The following is a 19,885-nucleotide window of genomic DNA, read 5'->3' as shown; positions in this document are numbered from 1 at the left end:
TGCAATTTATATATTATGAAATATATGGAAAAAACAAACACAAAGTAAATTGTAAAAAAATCCAATAAAATAGTGAGATAGTATTTTTCAATTATTTCAGGAAAAATTATGAAAGTAAGAGCAGTCATAGCTTGGATAGTTATGTGGAAGAAAACATTCTCATACATTTTTGGTTGTTATATACATTGGTATTACTCTTTGAAAAAGTCATTAAGCAATTCTAACTCGAGCCTTAAAATTTTTATACTATTTCACTTCATCATTTAAATTCTATCTGAATGAACAAATAAAAATGATATATGAGATTTCTGTTTGCAAAGATGTTCTTTGCAGCATTCTTTAGCATTGTGTAAAACTGAAAATAACTAAGTACTCTAAAATTGGAGATTGGTTAAATCAGCTAGGGCCTATCCTGACAATGAAATGTTGTGAAGCCTTTAAACATGTATGTGTGTTTAAAGGCACCAGGATTTTCTTACACTGTTAGTGAAAGTGAAAAACATTTAGTTTTGCTAGAATTATATAAAAAATATGTATGTATGTGTGTGTATGAAAATGATTATATTCAAAAGAGAGAATTGCACATATATTTTTCTATTCCCACTTTCATGCATTTCCCATATTTTCTATTATACATAAGCTCATTTTAGAGTTTGAAAATAAAAAATGTGTGTAGATAAAAATAAACAACATGGAAACAAGAAAGGGGAAAAGAAAACAACCAGGATCTATGAATATCTACTACATGTCAGAGGCTATGTGATTTAATACTTAAAATAAATTTAAGAAGTAGATATTACCGTCCTCATTTGACAGATGAAGATACTGATGTTTAGAAAGATTTAGAAGAATTTGAATTTTTGAGACTGGTCTTAAGTTACAAATAGAAAGTGTGAACCTGGATTTTAAACCTCAATCTCTTGATTACATAATTCTTCTCATTTTGGTTCTCTAGGAAGTCAGAGAATGGGGAAAGAATATTAATTGTCACATTGGGAAAGGAAAGATATTCATTGAATATTCATCAGATATTACAAATGAAGTAGATAAACTCAAACTGAGCTTTTCTTTATTGGGCTTCTAGAAGGAGCGTGGGATATAGAGTTATATCAGTTTTCAGATCCTAGTTTTGGCATTTGCTAACTATGTAACCATGGACAAATGATTTAAATTCATGAAGTTTTATTTCCTAATGAGTAAAATTGTGATAAGTATCTACTTCACAGGATTGTAGGAAAATGTTAACATATTTATAGAGAATCTTAGATATTATTTTCTATTTAGCTGTTATTGAATACATGACTATTACTATCCTTATGAATAGAGTAGATATTTTAAATTTTATTATAAATGTAATATCTAAAATATGAGGTCTTTTTTCATAGTAATTAGTGTAGCTCTTCTTGAGCTTAAAAAACTCATTGCTTATTTTACTACTAGAAGTGTGAATTCAACATTTCTAAATGTTTAAATGATAGGAATTGTAGATATAAGATTACTCCTTCTTGGTTTGATTGGAATTTAAAAAACTCACCTAGAATTAGAAATACTTCAAGCTAGAAATCAGTCTAGTGGCACTTGTGATTTTGTACCCCTTCCCTAACAACCATTAACTATGAAGATTTTTTTTTTTTAACTAATATTGCATAGAAGAAGAGTATGACCTCTGGCAGGACCATAGAATACAATGGTTAGCAATTCTCCTTTCATATCACAGCTAAAAGGGGGCACCTTGACTATCCTTTTAGTGAATGCTCTATTAACATTAGAGTTTATTACAAAGCTAGTGCTATCCTTTAGGTCGTTTTCTTAGTTTTCTAAGTGATTCTAGGTATATTCTGTACATAGCTGTAGTCAAATGGCCAATAACACAAAGAACAATCTGGGAAAAGGCAAGAAATAGAATGTCTAAATCAAACACTCAAGTATTAATAACAAGGAAAGAAGATGGGAAGGTAACAAAGTGAGTAAAATATCTCATGGTGCCTTAAGTCAGTGGTATCAATGAAACAAACAGCAGAAAATTGACAGCAGTTTGCAAGAGTATCAAGATCTAACATGTCTGGTGAATGTATTCAGACAGGGGTGCTATTCATGCAACTCACAGATAATCAGCCAAGAATAAGGATTTTCCACATAATCACTTAAATAATAATTTAAAATATTCCATAGTGATGCTTTCACCATTTGGTAAAACTTTAGCATAGCAAGCATAAAAACTGGATGAAATATTTTTCTTTAAAAATTATTTGAGAACACTAGAGATTAGAGATTGGATCTATTGTTAAAAGACAAGAACTGCACCTTGTGAGATTTTTAAATTTAGTGTTTTTTATACACAAGAACACTCCTCAACCCTAGTACTGTCTTGAGAACAGAAACCTGCAGCTTTACTGGTCTGGTCTGTCAAGAGGGAAGAGTTTGGAACTCAAAGAGCAGCTATAAATTTAACAAGAAATCTCCTGAAGGGGAGGAATACTCAAAAGGAAGAGAACACTCAAATCTTAGTACGACATCTGCCTAAAACTTTATAAGATTTATAAATTATGCATGTTGGTTGAGAAATTGAACATGGGTTGCAGGGGACCAGGGAAAACGCAGCAGCTAGCAGCTGGAAGAACTGATTGGAGATTTGACCTGCTGCCAGCCTTACTGGATCCTGAGTTTGGAGCTCAAGTTCAGCTAACTCAATTGCCTCTTAGAATACAATGTATTTTCAGATAAATATAAGAAAGTCCAAATTCTCTTCAACTTCTCATTACTAATATTCACTGTCCAATTACAAATCAGTAGATATATGAAGAAACAGGAAAATTTGACCTATACTCAAGAAAACAAGCAGTTGATAGAATGTGACAATGGCATAATTAAGTTCTTTCTGTCAGCAGACAAGAATGTTAGAGCAACTATAACATTTTCAAAGACCTAAAGAAAAATAAGAATAATGAATGAACATAGAATGGAATCTCAACTGAGAAATGGAAACTACAAAAAGAATGAAATAAAAATTCTAATGCTGAAAATGCATTAGACTGACATGATAAGGGAAATCACTGTATAGGTTTAAAAGAAGATTGGAAAACAAAGTGTCAGTAGAGTTGAAGAGGGAACTTAACTAATGTGAAGTACAGAGAGAGGAATAAAAAAAAGCAGCAGCAATATAGACTTCCAGACAATGCAACTGGTGTAACATAATGTAATTGGAATTCCAGAGTAAGATGAGAGAAGAATTGGGGCAGAAAAAATGTTTTGAAGAAATAATGGCTGAAAAATTCCCCAAAGACATTAACTTACAGCTCCAAAGATTTAAATGAAGCCCCAAAATGATAAATACAAAGAAAGAAAACCACAGCTAGGCACATCATAGTCAAACTGCTGAAATATAAAATTAAGGAGAAAATCTTGAAATTACATAGTGGGGTGGGGGATGATACACATGATAGTGGATTTTTCATTAGAAACAATAGAATAATATCTTTAAAGGGGGTCTGGAGATGGAATTAAAAACAACAACAAAATCCTGTCAACCAGAATTCTCTATCCATAGAATCTATCCTTCAAAAATGAATGTGTATAAGAAATTTTTAGTTAGACAAAAACTGGGGGGTTTCATCATTAAGAGACATATGACATTGAAAAGAAAATTCTTAAATATGAAGGGAAATGACACCAGATAGAAACTCAGACCTACAAGAAGAAATAAGATTAGTAGAAAAGTTTAAAAATAATCAATGTATATAATGCATACAATCAGTATGTACATATATTTCATATTGCAGACTGCATTTTTTCAACTTTAGCACTGAAGGGAAGTGATGGAAAATGCCTCAATATTAAAAATAATTATTTTATGCAGAATGAGAGTTAATTATATTTGCTTGTCTAGTATCTTTCTAATTTGGGGAGGATAGGATCAAGGAATATATTAAGACATTCTCATTCATCATATAGATTAGGGACATACATGTTTCTTACATTTGTGCTCTAAGATAGTCTCTTATTTTATATTTCAGTGTAACAGAGTCTAAATATTCATTTTTTTACTTTATTTAAAGATCATTTCCATTGTTCAGATTGTTGTATAATTTGCATTCTTTTAAAATAAAGGCATAACACTATGCTATTGTTTTTAGTTTTACAGTGCATGGCTTAATTTCATGGCATGTAAATTGTTACACTGAGAAGGATGCTGATATTTTAGTTTGGAAAGATAGGGTTTTATTGTTTCAATGGCTTTCAAGTCAGGCATATAATTAACGTATATAGTTGTTGAAATATGTTGTTATTCTTAAAGTGCTTTTTCACATTTTGAATTTCATAGTTTAGAAAAAAAAAATGTTTCATTTTAACCAAAACTATTTCTTTTTTCTGCTCTAAAAAGAAACCCTGTGAGTGTAATCAATTTAAATTGGCCTATTTAGCAGATGAATTCAAAGTATAAGGTTATCAAGTTAGCTCTTGTTGTTATTAGAACTGTTCCTCCCATGAAATTTTGCTGAACCAATTGATGCAAAATAACCCTAATTCTTAACTTTTTTTTTGCTTAGAATTGCCCTATTGACTGTGCTAAGCTACACCCATATCTTCATCTTCCTTGTCTTCCTCCGTAAACATTTATCAGGCCACTGCTTAACAGTTGGTCTCTGACATTTCTGTAAGTTAATTATGTCCTTTTTCCATTTCTGTAGCACTTTAGCATTTCTCTAAAATTTCAGGCAGAAATGATCTTACAGCATACCCCTTTAAACTGCACTAATCTCCATGCATGGCCATTACTTTGTTACTTTCCCTATAGAAATCAACATCTTGGAGTATACAGTGTGAATATTGGGTAGTAATCTGTAGGTGGCTGAAACAAGAAATCTGTGCTTAGTGGAACTAGATTTATGTAACTCAAATACTTTTAGCTAATGCATATTAAAGCTCGGTGCCAACATTATGTTGCTCATTGTTCTCTCTTCTCCCTTCCACTGGCCACTTAACAGATGGCTTTGAGCCCATGGAACTGTGACTTGCTGCACTTCACCCTATTGTCAGCTCTATCTTCTGAGAGCAATACTACTAGGTAGAATTGTGTAGTTTTTAAAACACACAAAAGCCCTTCTCGGGGTAGTCAGAAAAGACTTAACTCAACTCCAGTTCAGCCTTTGCTCTCCAAGTTTTATTCCTGAGAAGGAATGCTTGGTCCTGCATTTACTGGCCCAGAGGAAGAGTCTTTCTCTAATTCTTGCCATGTCTCTTTATGGTTTAGCTGTGGGCCTATCAGAAAGTACACATGGGATTTTGGTATAATAAAAATATTTCCTATTTCTTACCAATGTTGGAATTAATTAATGAGGGTATAAACCAAGGTGATATTACCTACTTTGGAAAGGCAAATCAGTATAGATGAGACTGTCACCAGAATCTTTGACGAAGGAAGAAAGAGCTGGACTTCATTATATCATTATACTTACAGAAACTTAAAATGACATTTTAATAAGGCAGCTCCCTAGAGTAAGCCTAAACTCAGAGGATGTAAAAAGGATTACCTTGGAATCTAAGTCTTTAGTGAGATAATTTTGCTTTTATTTGTTTTATTTATTTATTTATTTGTTTTGATTGATTGTATTTTTGAGTTACAGTGAACAAGTAAGGCTTTTTATTTTTCTAATCAGTTCTCATTTAACAAATGTACAGTGTTTACTAAAAAGAAAAAGACTTTACAGAACAAGCACATACCACACATACCAATTGCACTGATTTCTCCAAAGCTTACTCTGAACCTGACACAATTTAGAATTGTGTCCCTAGTGCAGTGGCTTTTCCCTTGGAGCTCAAAATCTTAGCTGTCAAAGTTCCCCTAAACTCATTCAGACTCATTTGTCTCTGTCAGTGACACATTCTCTAGAGCTGCTTCATGCTGGCTGCTTTGTCTCACAGCCACTTTGAATAAGGGCAGTTTACAAGAGAAAAGAGAACCTATGCTTTGGAATGTATTGTATCTCAGGGAATTACATAATTTTTTCATTACAAAGTTCCATTTGCAAGTAAAAGTGCAGGTTAAGCACTGTCTAAATAAATTAAATGGTACATAATAAAAATATCCTGCCTATAAAAAACTCAATTCAGAATACTGTACACTGGTCCAAATGAACATAGTAGAGATGCTGACCACCTTGGCTGAAGGACAAATACTGTAGGATAATCTCTTAATACTCAGTTTAGAAGTGCCTGGTACCATATGCTGTGATAAAAATAAGATATATATAACAGGCTGGTTATTTGTTTTAATTCAAGGGTAGATTTTGCCTCATTCCAAGAATAGATGATAGAGTGAATATAGTTAAAGACATGCCCCATAAATATAATTTCTCTCAGTCTGTTTTTTAAAAAATTGAATGTAAATGATTCCTAGGTTATAATTAAGTGGCTATACTTTGCAGTACCAAATTTTAACAGGTGAGTATTGAAGGTTGGAGATCACATTCTTTTATAAAAATAGGACAAAATAATAAAAATGTCCACAGAGAAGGCTACTAGAATGATCAACATTCTCTTCAAACTTTTTTGTCTGCTCTAACAAAAAAACAAATAAACCATTGAAACTTCAAATTTCTATACTATAGAGCATAACCACAAATGTTTTAGCCTCTAATGTTTTGTTAAGATGAATAAGATTTGTGGTCTCTGCCTTTGAAGGGCTTACAGCCTAGTGAAGAAAACTATTTAACAAAGAATTAAAGTGAGGCAAGTGCTAAAAATCACATGAACAAAGTATCATGGAATCATCAAGGAGGGAGAGATTGACTATGACTAGGAACAGCATCTCTGAGATATCATATTGGAACACAATTTTTTAAAAATGTGTAGGACTCTACCAAGTAAACTGTTATACAAGAGGAAACCTATTCTAGCACTCAGAAAATCAGAAAGGAATGAAAGAAAATTACATTCTTGAATTTGACAAAATTCAACACCCTTTTATGATAAAAACACTTAACAACATAGGCATAAATGGGACCTACCTAAAAATAATACAAGCCATATATGACAAACCCACAGCCAACATCATACTGAATGGGGAAAAATTGAAAGCATTCCCACTCAGAACTGGAACCAGACAAGGCTGCCCACTGTCCCCATTACTTTTCAACATAGTATTGGAAGTCCTTGCGAGAGCTATCAGACAAGAGAGCAGAATCAAAGGTGTCCAAATAGGGACAGAAGAGATCAAACTCTCACTCTTCGCTGATGACATGATGTTGTATCTGGAAAACCCCAAGGACTCAACCAAGAGACTCCTGGAATTAATTAACGAATTCAGTAATGTCTCAGGTTACAAAGTCAATACACACAAATCAGAGGCATTCATATATGCCAATACCATTCAATCGGAGAACCAAATTAAGGACTCAATACCTTTCAAAATAGCAACAAAGAAAATAAAATATCTAGGAATATATTTAACTAAAGAGGTAAAGGACCTCTATAAAGAGAACTATGAAACGCTAAGGAAGGAAATTGCAGAACACGTAAATAAGTGGAAATCCATACCATGCTCATGGATTGGAAGAATTAACATCGTTAAAATGTCTATACTACCCAAAGTAATCTATAGATTCAATGCAATTCCTATTAAATTACCAACATCATTTTTCACAGATTTAGAAAAAATAATTATACACTTTGTATGGAAACAGAGAAGACCCCGTATAGCAAAAGCAATCTTAAGCAATAAAAACAAAATGGGAGGTATTGATTTGCCAGACTTCAAACTATACTACAAAGCTGTGGTGCTTAAAACTGCTTGGTATTGGCACAAGGGCAGGGACACAGACCAGTGGAACAGAACAGAAAACCCAAATATAAAACCATCCTCATATAACCATCTAATCTTTGACAAAATAGACAAAAACATACTCTGGGGACAAGAGTCCCTATTCAATAAATGGTGCTGGGAAAACTGGATAGCCACATGTAGAAGACTGAAACAGGACCCACAGATTTCACCTCTCACAAAAATCAGATCACGGTGGATAACAGATTTAAACCTTAAATGGGAAACGATTAGAACTCTAGAAGAAAATGTAGGAAAGACTCTCACAGACATTGGTCTAGGCAAAGAATTTATGAAGAAAACCCCTAAGGCAATCGCAGCAACAACAAAAATAAACGAATGGGACCTGATTAAATTAAAAAGCTTCTGCACAGCCAAAGAAACAGTCACGAAAATAAACAGACAGCCTACAGAATGGGAAAAAATTTTCGCATACTACACATCAGATAAAAGACTGATAACAAGAATCTATTTAGAACTCAGGAAAATCAGCAAGAAAAAATCAAACAATCCTATCAAAAAATGGGCAAAGGACATGAATAGAAATTTTTCAAAAGAAGACATAAGAATGGCCAAAAAACATATCAAAAAATGCTCAACATCCCTAATCATCAGGGAAATGCAAATCAAAACCACAATGAGATACCACTTAACTCCGGTGAGAATGGCCTTTATCAAAAAATCCCAAAACAACACATGTTGGCGTAGATGCGGAGAGACAGGAACACTCATACACTGCTGGTGGGAATGCAAACTAGTGCAACCCCTATGGAAAGCAATATGGAGATACCTTAAACAGATTCAAGTAGACCTACCATTTGATCCAGCAATTCCATTATTGGGCATATACCCAGAAGAACAAAAGTCATTCTTTAACAAAGACACCTGTACCCGAATGTTTATAGCAGCACAATTCACAATCGCAAAGATGTGGAAACAACCCAAGTGCCCATCAATCCACGAATGGATTAGTAAACTGTGGTATATGTATACCATGGAGTACTACTCAGCTATAAGAAATAACGATGATACGACATCTCTTTGGTTCTCCTGGAGAGAGCTGGAACCCATTATACTAAGTGAAGTATCCAAAGAATGGAAAAACAAGCATCACATGTACTCACCAGAAAACTGGTTTCCCTGATCATCACCTAAATGTACATCGGGGAAGGATACCAATTGGATATCAGACTGGGATGGGGGGGTGGGGGGAGGGTATGGGTGTATGCCTACATGACGAGTGCATTGCGCACCCTCTGGGGAATGGTCATGCTTGAAGGTGCAGACCCGGGGAGGTGGGGGAGGGGAGGGGATGGAGGTATGAATACATGGTGAGTGCCAGGCGCACTGTCTGGAGAATGAGAACGGACGCGCTTGGGACTCTGACTCAGGGGGATGGGCAGGACAAGGACAATGTATATGACCTGAACTTATGTACCCCCATGATGAGCTGAAATAAAAAAAAAAAAAAAAAAAAAAGAAAGAAAATTACATGCTTGAGATACTGGCAAGTGTGGCTGACAGAGGGTCCATATGAGGAAGGAGGAGGGTAGAGAGAAATCAAAAGGGAAGAGAGGTAGGGGCCTTGTACCTCGCACAAAGAAATGGAATTAATATTAATAGAATGCCAGGATCAGATTTACAGATAGAGATAATCTTGGAGGCATTATGAAGAGTCAATAATAGCAACAGAGGATTCTGAAGTGAGAGGGGAGACCTATTTCAGTGGGAAGACTATTTCAAAACCCTGAACAAGAGCAATTAAAGTGGTAGAAGGAGTGTTAAGAGAAAAGAACAGAATCCATTGGAGAAACACTTAAGAAGTAGAAATAATAGTGCTAATTAGAAGGGAAGAATCAACAAGAAAAATTTATCAGGGATTACTTGGTTTCGCTGTTGTCATTAATTATTTATATGAAACAACTGAATTTGGGTCAGAAGGAATGGTACAACTTTCAGCATGATAATTATTTCTATTTTTAATGTGATATTTTGTGGATTTCTTTAATTTTAGATCAGTAAACTACACTCAATATTTCTTGGGATTTAAACCAAAATTCTATTTTTGTAAAAAACTTGTCCATCACTGCCACCACTAGTCTTTCTGTCCTTTCTTCCTTCTCTTCTTCCTCCATGGATTCAAGCTGTCTGCATCACTCCTGTTTTGACCTGTTATTAGCTGTTTGTCTTTAGGAAGCATATGGAAACCTTTCCATGCCATCAGTTATATTATCTGTCAAATGAATATGTTAATAATAAAACCTACCACATAGAGTTCATGAAAGATTTAAATTAATACACATGGAGTTCTTTATTAATTTACTTTAAAAAAATTGTTAGAAATTAATTAAAGTTGACTGGGCATGGTGTTTCACACCTGTAATCCTAGCACTCTGGGAAGGCAAGGTGGGAGGATCGCTTGAGGTCAGGAGTTTGAGACCAGCTTCAGCAAGAGGTCATTGTTGGTCATTGTTGCTTCCTTTGCAGTATCTTTCTCCTAATTCATCTCTATTATATTTGTTTGTTTGAATAATTGACATAGCAATACAGGTAATAAAAATAAGTATGTAAAGAGCAAGAAAATCTAGAAGCTTACAGCATTGTTCATATCTTTATTTGAGGAATTGAAAGTAGCCACAAAATATGGTCCAAACAGTCACATCAATAATTTGTCACCTTGATTTAGGAAGATACAGCAAATGTGTAGGAAATATTAAAGATAAACACAATTTTAAAAACAAAAAGATGTATAATTGGTTAATTGCAATTGATGGTGCTATAAAATTGCAAACTAAATATTCATAATGAAATATAAAGTGTGACTTGGCAACTGTGGGGAATACTAGATTTCTTTAAGAGTTTACCTTATGAGAAAATTTCTATCTTCATTTGTTTTTCAATTCAAATGAGTACTTTTGATTTTGCTTATTTTAGTTTGGTGTTCTGCCCAAGGTACCATTTGGAGCTGATCGAAATGACTTGGTTTTAACACACTCCTTATATCTGGATTTTTCTAAAGTCACCATTAAGTACTACCCTTCCACATGTAGCCTTCCTCCCAAGTTACACAGTATTTCCGTTATTACTTGGACATGTTTTAAGTGAGCAGAGCTTACTTCTCAAACAAAATACATCAGACAGCTTCACTATTAGAATAAACCTCCACAGATACCTTTATGCCAGCCTCCACCTCTCAATTATTTAATGAAGCCATGAAAATTGGCTTTATCTGGGCTCTGATTTTCCCTTATTATTCATTAGTTACCTAATTAGTGACTAATTAGCTCATAAGAATTGAAAGAGTGGAGTAATGGGGTGAGAAGGTGAGAGAGAGATTGCTTTCTGCTTTCTTAGGAGTTAGCATATAGTTAAAAGAAAAAGAAATGTTTCGGAAAGGCGTTCTTGAATACATTGAACTGGAGAAATACAATATAATGTTAATGCATCATGATGAATTTCTTTTTCTTTTTCATGCTGAGTGAAAAAGAATCTTGGGAGCTTTAAGAAGTATTGGTCCCACTGGAATGTAGAGAATTATTTGCTTTTTATTTTAAAACTCAAATGTAGATGCTAGTCTTTACTGTTTTGAATTCATTATATCAGTAGGCTATTTCTTGCCCCATTTGTCTGCATTAAAATTTTGAATTTCATAAAAGCTAATAGCAACTTCACTAAATTTTACTTGTCTTTACTTTCCTAATAATGTCTATGATCTTTAATTATCATGCCAATTAGATTTGCCTTAAGAACCTATGCTTTCACTTTAATGACATGGTATGTACTTTTCTTATCATTGAGCCTCAAAATCACAAGCAAAGACATTTTGGAATAATTATCTTGTCAGAGTTTCATAGATTTTGAAGACAGTGTGGGCCTTAAGGCAAAATTTTGATAGAGACAATGCTTCTGTCTTTCCAGTTCCTCTTTCTGGGGACTGTTGCTTATTGTGATATATTTTTATATTTTTAAGTGGCATAAATTCTTGGAAGGTTACTTAACTTCTCTGAGATTTGAATTGCACATTGATAACATTGGTATAATGATGTCTGCTTTTCCCTCCTTTTAAAACTTGTTCAAAGAACAAAAATCAAAATGAAAAATTCTATATTAAAATAGAAGAGTGGTCTTAATCAGATATTTATCAACCAGTAAAACCCAGTAATGAAAGTCAGCTGTTCTAATGTGCTGGTGCATACAGGCTAATAGTCCTATAGTAAAATACTTGCTAAAACTCTAAAACACTAAATATATGTATATATATTTATAAGTACAAATCAATAATGGAAGGATTTAAATAAGGTAGGTCAGACAGAGATTTGGAGGACAGTGTCCTTCCAGAATATATTATATCAAATTGCATAAATAGGTAACTTTTTGTCTCTTATGTTTGAGAAAACACTGGCATATAGATGAAGATTTTCATTGTTTTCCCTGAATTTATTCATAGGATTAAAACATCAGAGTAACCCTCTTACATATTAGTAAAGAAATAAATGGAGCTAAAACAAACTTTTAAATTTTATTTTAAATTTATATTTATTTTTCCCCCACAACCATAGAGTGTCCTTGGGTTAAAAAAAAGAAATCAGCCCTGGCTTTGGAGTCAGACAAAGTTTGGTTTAGATCCAATCTCTACCATTATTGGCCATGCCATCTTCGGAAATTTAAGCCACTAAACATTTATTGAATGTGTACTACATGCCATGCAAATGAAAATATAAAAGTAACTACATGTTCTCTGCCTTCAGTCTCCTCACATTCTATTCAAGGAAATAGACAAAAAAGAGAAAATTATAATGTGAAGGAAGTTTCTGGGAACAAAGGAAGAGTATCTTATCTCCCTCTATGTGTGAAAGGATATGAATTTCCGTGTGTGTGTGTGTGTGTGTGTGTGTGTGTGTGTGTGTGTGGTGGGCAGGAAAGGAAAACTTTCTGGTAGAGAACCCAAGTTAGGCCTTAGACATTTTACTTAGCTTTCCTTCCCTTTTCTGCAAATTGAAGGAAATAATATGGAGCATACTTCTGAGGGGCAGGGGGATTGTGATAATATATTAATACTAGAAGCTTCTGTGACTGATCATGGCAGTTTGGCTTGCACTATCCAAAGCCTAAAGCAAGGCCCACAGTAAGCAAAGGCACACGGAGAGTGAAGGCTACTGTGGACTGGCAGTCCAGGAGATGTTGACACACAATTCCCAGCTCTAGGCCCAGGAGGAGGCAATCTAGCTTCGGACATGAATCATGATATCTGAAAGACAGAGGCCACGGGAAAAGCAAAAGAAATGATATCTCTAGGGAAGAGGATTGCTCCATGTCCAAGGGTCACAACAGCTGGTTGGCTGAGTCAGCTGACTTAGAGGAACAGACAGGAACCTAACCTTTTAACAGAGGAAGTGGGGGGATTGGGATAAGCAAGAGAAAAGTGTAGTTAAGGACCTAGATGGCACCAGACAGGTTATCAGGATGAAAAGTGTGGCATAGTGCATGGAGGATAAAGGCCAATTGATGAAACTGCGACTCATGGTCAGTGTGAGGTAAATAGTGGCTTCTGCCTGCTATATCCTAGGATGTTTAGCCAAATCTCCCTTATTGTTTCTGTATAAGGTAAGCACTAGTCTAGAAGTTAAGGTGGGGCTAAATCCGAAGAAGGAGCTCAAGTGACCCCAATAGGGGGAGAAATTGTTGACAAAACTTGGGAATTAGAAACTGATATTTTATAGTAAATTCTTTGACTTAGTGAAAGTTAGCCTACATGTTTTAGTCAGTTTGGGCTGCTATAACAAAGTACCATAAAGTGGGTGGCTTATAAACAGCAGGCATTTATTTTTCAAAGTTCTGGAGGGTAGAAATCTGACACTGGGATGCCAGCATGGTCAGGTTCTGGTGAGGGCCCTCTTCTGGTGGGAAGACTGCCAACTTCTCACTATATTTCCACCTGGGAGAGAGAGAGAGAACTCTCTCTCCTTCTTTTTTTATAAGGGCACTGATCCCATCATGAGGGCTCTATCCTCTTGACCTAATTACCTCTCAAAGCACTCACCATGTAATGTCATTGTACTGGGGGTTAAGGCTTCAATACATGAATTTTGTGGGCACACAAACATGCAGTCCATCATAGTACAAGAAGAATAAGATTATGACAGAGCATCTGGGGCAGAGCAAAATAGCAGTGGACTTAAACCCCTGCTTATGCAGGTTACTAATTCTGTAGCCTTAGGTGAATCAGTTACCCTCTCTTGTCCTCTCCTTCCTCATTTGTAAAATAGAGCAATAGTATTTACTTTGAACTTGGTTTGGTGTATTTTATCATGATTTTTAACATGTTTAATTTAGCTTTTATTTTTTACTATTTATTCTGACCTTATTTAAAATAGGATTTAAAGAAGCAATTGGATTTGTACCAAACAATATATTAACTACTATATAAAATAATACTTTATTTTTTATCTTAATCTTATTATTACAATTACTTGAGATACATGTTAAACCAGCTCTAACTTAGAGGCAAAATAAAATGGTGCCCAATTTTTCTTCATATATTCATTCCATACAAGGATAATTTGCTTTTACAAGTTTAATTGCATACACAAACCCATTACACTCTGTATGTTTTCTTTTCAGGTTAGGAAAAATGTTATTTTGATTAAGATTAGGCTATTAAGTGCTCATATTTTTAAATTTTATTCTCAGTTTGCTAATGAAAAGAGACTCACATTTTAAGAATTTCTACTAAGTCAATGTATTCTCTGAGTAAAACTTCAGGCAATTAAACAAAATTGTCACTTCAAATTACATTTTCTTCTAGATTATGGTCATAGGAGTATAGTACTTATGCTTTGAGATTGATGCTAAGGGCTACTCTGTGTTTTCATTGTACACAGGTTTGAAAATCAATGCATGATTTAACTCAAATGAGTAAATCTGACACTACTTTTTAAGACAGTACTGATTTTGAACAAAGATTGTGATCATTTCTATAACCTACTAAAATTGTAACAGATATTTAATTATTTACACAGTAAGCTTAAATATATGGCCTAAAATGAAGATGAAGATAATATAAGCAAAACTAATTCTAGAGAGATGACTTTTGTAAGATTTAGGGGAATCAAATTATTAGTAGAAAGACTGTTAAGAAAGTAAATTTCTATATTTTAAAATAATAGAATTAAATTAGGTTTCTAGTTGTCTGACTATTAGGTAAGATATAGGAACAAACAGTTGAATGAAATTTCAAATTCATTTAGTTTCTACTCTTTCAAAATTTAGAAACAATTTTAAATGAGTGACTCAATCTCATTCATGACCAGTTAGTTCTAGAATGTTCTTAAAATCATCTGAATTTTAATTAAGTTGAAAAAGCCCTTATCCTAACACTCTGTAAAATTATTCTGCCAAAGATAGTAATTCCCTTCTATAATAACATAGCTGATTAAAGATTATTGAAAACTGCTGGGATGTCTCTTTGCTGATAATAAGTAAAATTATAAGATAATTTAATATCTCGACCAGATCAATTGAATTTCTTATTGTTACAGGTTGCATTTTGTCCCCTTTCCCCAAAAGATACCTTGGAGTACTTACCCTCAGTACCTCAGAATGTGACCTTATTTGGCAATAGGGTCACTATAGTGGTAATTAGATTAAAATGAGGTCATTGGAGTGGGCTCTAATCCCATAAGACTGCTATCCTTATAAAAAGGTTAATTTAGACACAAAGACAGATACTAACATAGGGAAGATGATGTGAAGAGACACAGAATGCCATCCACAAACCAAGGAATGCCTGAGGCTACCAGAAGCTAGGAGAGTCATGGAACAGATTCTCCCACACAGACCTCAGAAGGAATCAACCCTGCTGACACCTTGATTTCAGACTTCTAGCCTCCAGAACTGTCAGACAATAAATTTGTGTTGTTCAAAGCTACCCAGTTTGTGGTGCTTTGTTACAGCAGCCCTTAGCAACCAATACATTTTCCCTCTGGCTTCCTTTTAAATTTGGCCAACTAGAAGTTGAGAAAAGGGCGCAAGTGAGGTCAAAGCATTTGTTTTCTTGACTTTCTCTTTGCAAAGACCCTAGGGTTGGCTTCATTCTCCTTTAGAGTTCTCTCTCTACACATTTATCTTCTCTAGACTCCTGAAGCCAGTTTCTCTTCTTGACTCTTCAGATCCAAGTGTTCATGGCCTCCCTGCTTCTGTAAGCCTCAGGGACCTCTGTCACCTCTTAGCTTTTTCCAATGACCATTCAACTCCCTTTTGTAAACTCTTATAAAGTATTTGGTTTGCATATAACATCTTTTTAATGGTAGGACCTTGACTGATACAGTACCTTTCCTCTAAAAGAGAATTGATTATCCTCTACTTTGTGCTACTACTGGACATTGTACATATGATTAGACTTGTTATGTTATATTATAATGACTTGCTTGAGTAAGTCTTTCTATCTTTAAGAGAAATTCCTTAAGTCATTTATTCTCCATTGTAAAACCAGCTCCTTATACAGATTTTGGCATAAGGTAGGTCCTCAATATATAATTATTAAATGAATGTGTAAATTGCTTTTTATTTATTTATTTATTTTTTTGAGACAGAGTCTCGCTTTGTTGCCCAGGCTAGAGTGAGTGCTGTGGCATCAGCCTAGCTCACAGCAACCTCAAACTCCTGGGCTCAAGCGATCCTACTGCCTCAGCCTCCCGAGTAGCTGGGACTACAGGCATGCGCCACCATGCCCGGCTAATTTTTTCTATATATATTTTTAGTTGTCCAGATAATTTATTTGTATTTTTAGTAGAGATGGGGTCTTGCTCAGGCTGGTCTCGAACTCCTGACCTGGAGCGATCCACCCGCCTCGGCCTCCCAGAGTGCTAGGATTACAAGCGTGAGCCACCACGCCCAGCCACTTTTTATTTTTAAAAATGGTGTTATGTATTGTCTTGTCCACACAAAAAATGAGACTTTGGGTAGCTAACAAAAGTAAGCATCATATAATAATATTAAAACTAATAAGTAAGGGCCAGGCACGGTGGCTCACACCTGTAATCCTAGCACTCTGGGAGGCCGAGGCGGGTGGATCGCTCCAGGTCAGGAGTTCGAGACCAGCCTGAGCAAGAGTGAGACCCCCGTCTCTACTAAAAATAGAAAGAAATGATCTGGCCAACTAAAATATATATAGAAAAAATTAGCCGGGCATGGTGGCGCATGCCTGTAGTCCCAGCTACTGGGGAGGCTGAGGCAGGAGGATCGCTTAAGCCCAGGAGTTTGAGGTTGCTGTGATCTAGGCTGACGCCACGGCACTCACTCTAGCCCAGGCAACAAAGTGACACTCTGTCTCAAAAAAAAAAAAAAAACTAATAAGTGAAGAAATTCAAAGGATAAAAAGGTCAGGGAAAGAAAATATGTATGTAAGAATAAGACTAGTACATGAAACATTATAATATACTATGTACTCGCATGAGGTGGATAACAAATATGGTTCATAACAGATGATGGAAAGACAAAATAAGATCAGCTGCATAAATCAAAGTGTCCATAAGTTAAATATAATTACTGAGTGATACACACATATCCCAAAGACTGAGATGAGACCAGATGCAAATATTAATCCCCAGTGAATCTTCATGAACAGGCAAGCATGTCATGTAGTGAACAATGCCTTCAATATGCTCCTGCAGATAATTAAAAAATGAGTTTCATAAGGATGTTTTTGCACAATACTCTCATGTGGCCAATGCTATAATGCCCAAATAATGTTCAGTTAAAAACTATTCCAATGGGAGCAGAATAAGCAAAGTAATATAGAGCAGGTGCCCTGACAAAATGATTAAGCTAAGCACACATTCAGAGGACCTAGGATATACAAACTGCTCATAGTTTTGATAATATTATGATTCATGCCCTTAATATCTATATTCATAAATATTATAAATAAATATTATTTTTTCTCCACTAAGATTTTGATCAGTATTTTGTGGCAATGAATTCAAGTTTTAAATATACTATGGCTGTAAATAACCACTGTTAATTGTTATGAGTAAATACGAGTTTTTATAGAAAGCCAGTGTAATTATTTGGTAAAAATTGCTTATAAATATTTTAACCACCTGGCTAAGTTTATTTTATGTTTAACAAATAAAATAAGAGCTAAAATGGTAAAAATAGAAAGGCATTTTTAAATGAATGGTTAGCAAGTTTGTTAAAGCTAGAAAATATAATTTTCCTTTTAGTCCCACCTAGATTTTTCAAAACAAACTTCAATGAATGATTAGATTTTGAGTCCCATATCAGCTATTTGGAAAGGAAGACATCATTGAATGAAAATTTTTTTACATACGTGTGATAAAATCTCACACAATCCACACATATTTCTTTTTGTTGACCCAGGGGGGGAAACAAATCAATGTGAAGATCACAAAATACTAACTGCTTGTCCTTTGGAGGAAACTATTCATTGTTTTGTTTAAAAAGATTACAAATTCAATATCACAAATCCCAGCATGTAAAAAGTAGAACTACTATGGCACAGTTTTTGGACCTGTCTACTAAAAAATTAGCTGGCCTCTAGTGAGGACAGTGTGTGTGCATATGTATGTGTGTTCTATTTACAGCATATCCTATACTAATCAAAGTAAAAAGTAAAAACAAAGTAAAAAAAAGTATTTTTCAGGACCCATCAGCTTCTCAGTCTCACCTGCTTATCTTCTTGAACTTCTCATAGTGGTGGTCTGTGACAGTCTCATTATTTTGATGAGTTAGGAGGAGAAAAACTCACATTTTCATTTCCTAATAGACAGACTTTGGCTCTTATTTCTCTAGGTGTAAGCATTCAATTCTTTGTGATAAGATTGATTATTAATTAATCAATATACTTAACATGGCTATAATTTATGGTCATATAATTTGATTTTGATGACTATCTTCTTGTTCTGCTACTTAGGCACAAGAGATAGTCTTAGTGCCCTCTGTGAAAATTAATTATAGTTATATATTTTTACTTATTCATTTGTTTATTTAATTAACTATTTTATATATATATATATATATATATAATAGTTATATAACATATATAATCTTTTACATCAGTTCCTGTTTCCACCATTGGGCCACTTATATCTCGTATGAAGGCGTTTTTTTAGTTTTTCTTTGTTTAGGAAGGAAACAGTTGTTTTCTGGAAGGTAATAAAGATTTTTCTAATTTCTTCAGGTTTATTTTCTGCTCCTGATATGCCAAGATTCCCTCCCCCTTCTTCAGCAACTTCTTGGCTCAAAATACTTCACCATACAACTACATCCTTTCTGTTGCTTCTTGCTGAATAACGATCCCCAGGTTGAATTCTTCATCTGTCCTAATCTTTCCTCACATGGCATTTGACTTTCTTCACTTCCTGAAGAAAGTGTCCACAGAATCGTCTTTTCCTGCACTTTTTCTCACACTAGCAGGATCACAGCATTTACCTTCTTGGGACTTCTCCTCAAGCTCTGCATATCGTGGGTTTCCTGAACTTTCAATAGGACTGCCTCCAAGTCCAGCTTATCTTACTCAGATTTTCGCTCATATTTATGCCATGGAAAAATTTTCTCAGTAGCCAGCGTGGTTTTGCCAATCCTGTGATTGGACTACCACACCATCATGCTTCTAGCCAGGCCCTGACTTCTTGATCAATGTGAGGAGACTGGTAGTGATGTGAGTTTGAAGAGGACTCTTCAACTGCTTGGTAGATATGGATAAATGGAATGCCTAAAAAATGACTTGAGATTTTTTTCCACAACAATTTCAGGTATGCTTTAAGGCAAAGGATAATAAATGATTGAAGTGCCAAATGTTCTCATCATAGACTATCATCTCAATAATTTTAGTCTTAAGAAATTAAATGGTTATTACTATATGTGTACTTAAGTGTTGATCAGCTAATACCAGTTTGATGGTGAGTACATGTGGTGCTTGTTTTTCCATTCTTCTGATACTTCACTTAGTAAAATGGGTTCCAGCTCTACCCAGGATAATACAAGAGGTGCTAGATCACCACTGATTTTTGTGCCTGAGTAGAAGTCCATGGTATACATAACATT

The 19,885-nt window shown here is 34.7% G+C and overlaps 1 protein-coding gene across 1 annotated transcript in view; it reads left to right on the top strand.

The window, feature by feature from the left end:
- The window catches only part of HCN1 (hyperpolarization activated cyclic nucleotide gated potassium channel 1), a 334,529-nt gene that overhangs the window by 127,896 nt on the left and 186,748 nt on the right, over nt 1-19,885 (top strand). The gene's annotated exons all lie outside the window — the stretch shown is intronic.

This window comes from Lemur catta, chromosome 12 (genome assembly GCF_020740605.2).
Source record: "Lemur catta isolate mLemCat1 chromosome 12, mLemCat1.pri, whole genome shotgun sequence".
In the NCBI taxonomy this organism is placed as follows: domain Eukaryota; kingdom Metazoa; phylum Chordata; class Mammalia; order Primates; family Lemuridae; genus Lemur; species Lemur catta.
This window is presented reverse-complemented; position numbering and strand designations above follow the sequence as displayed.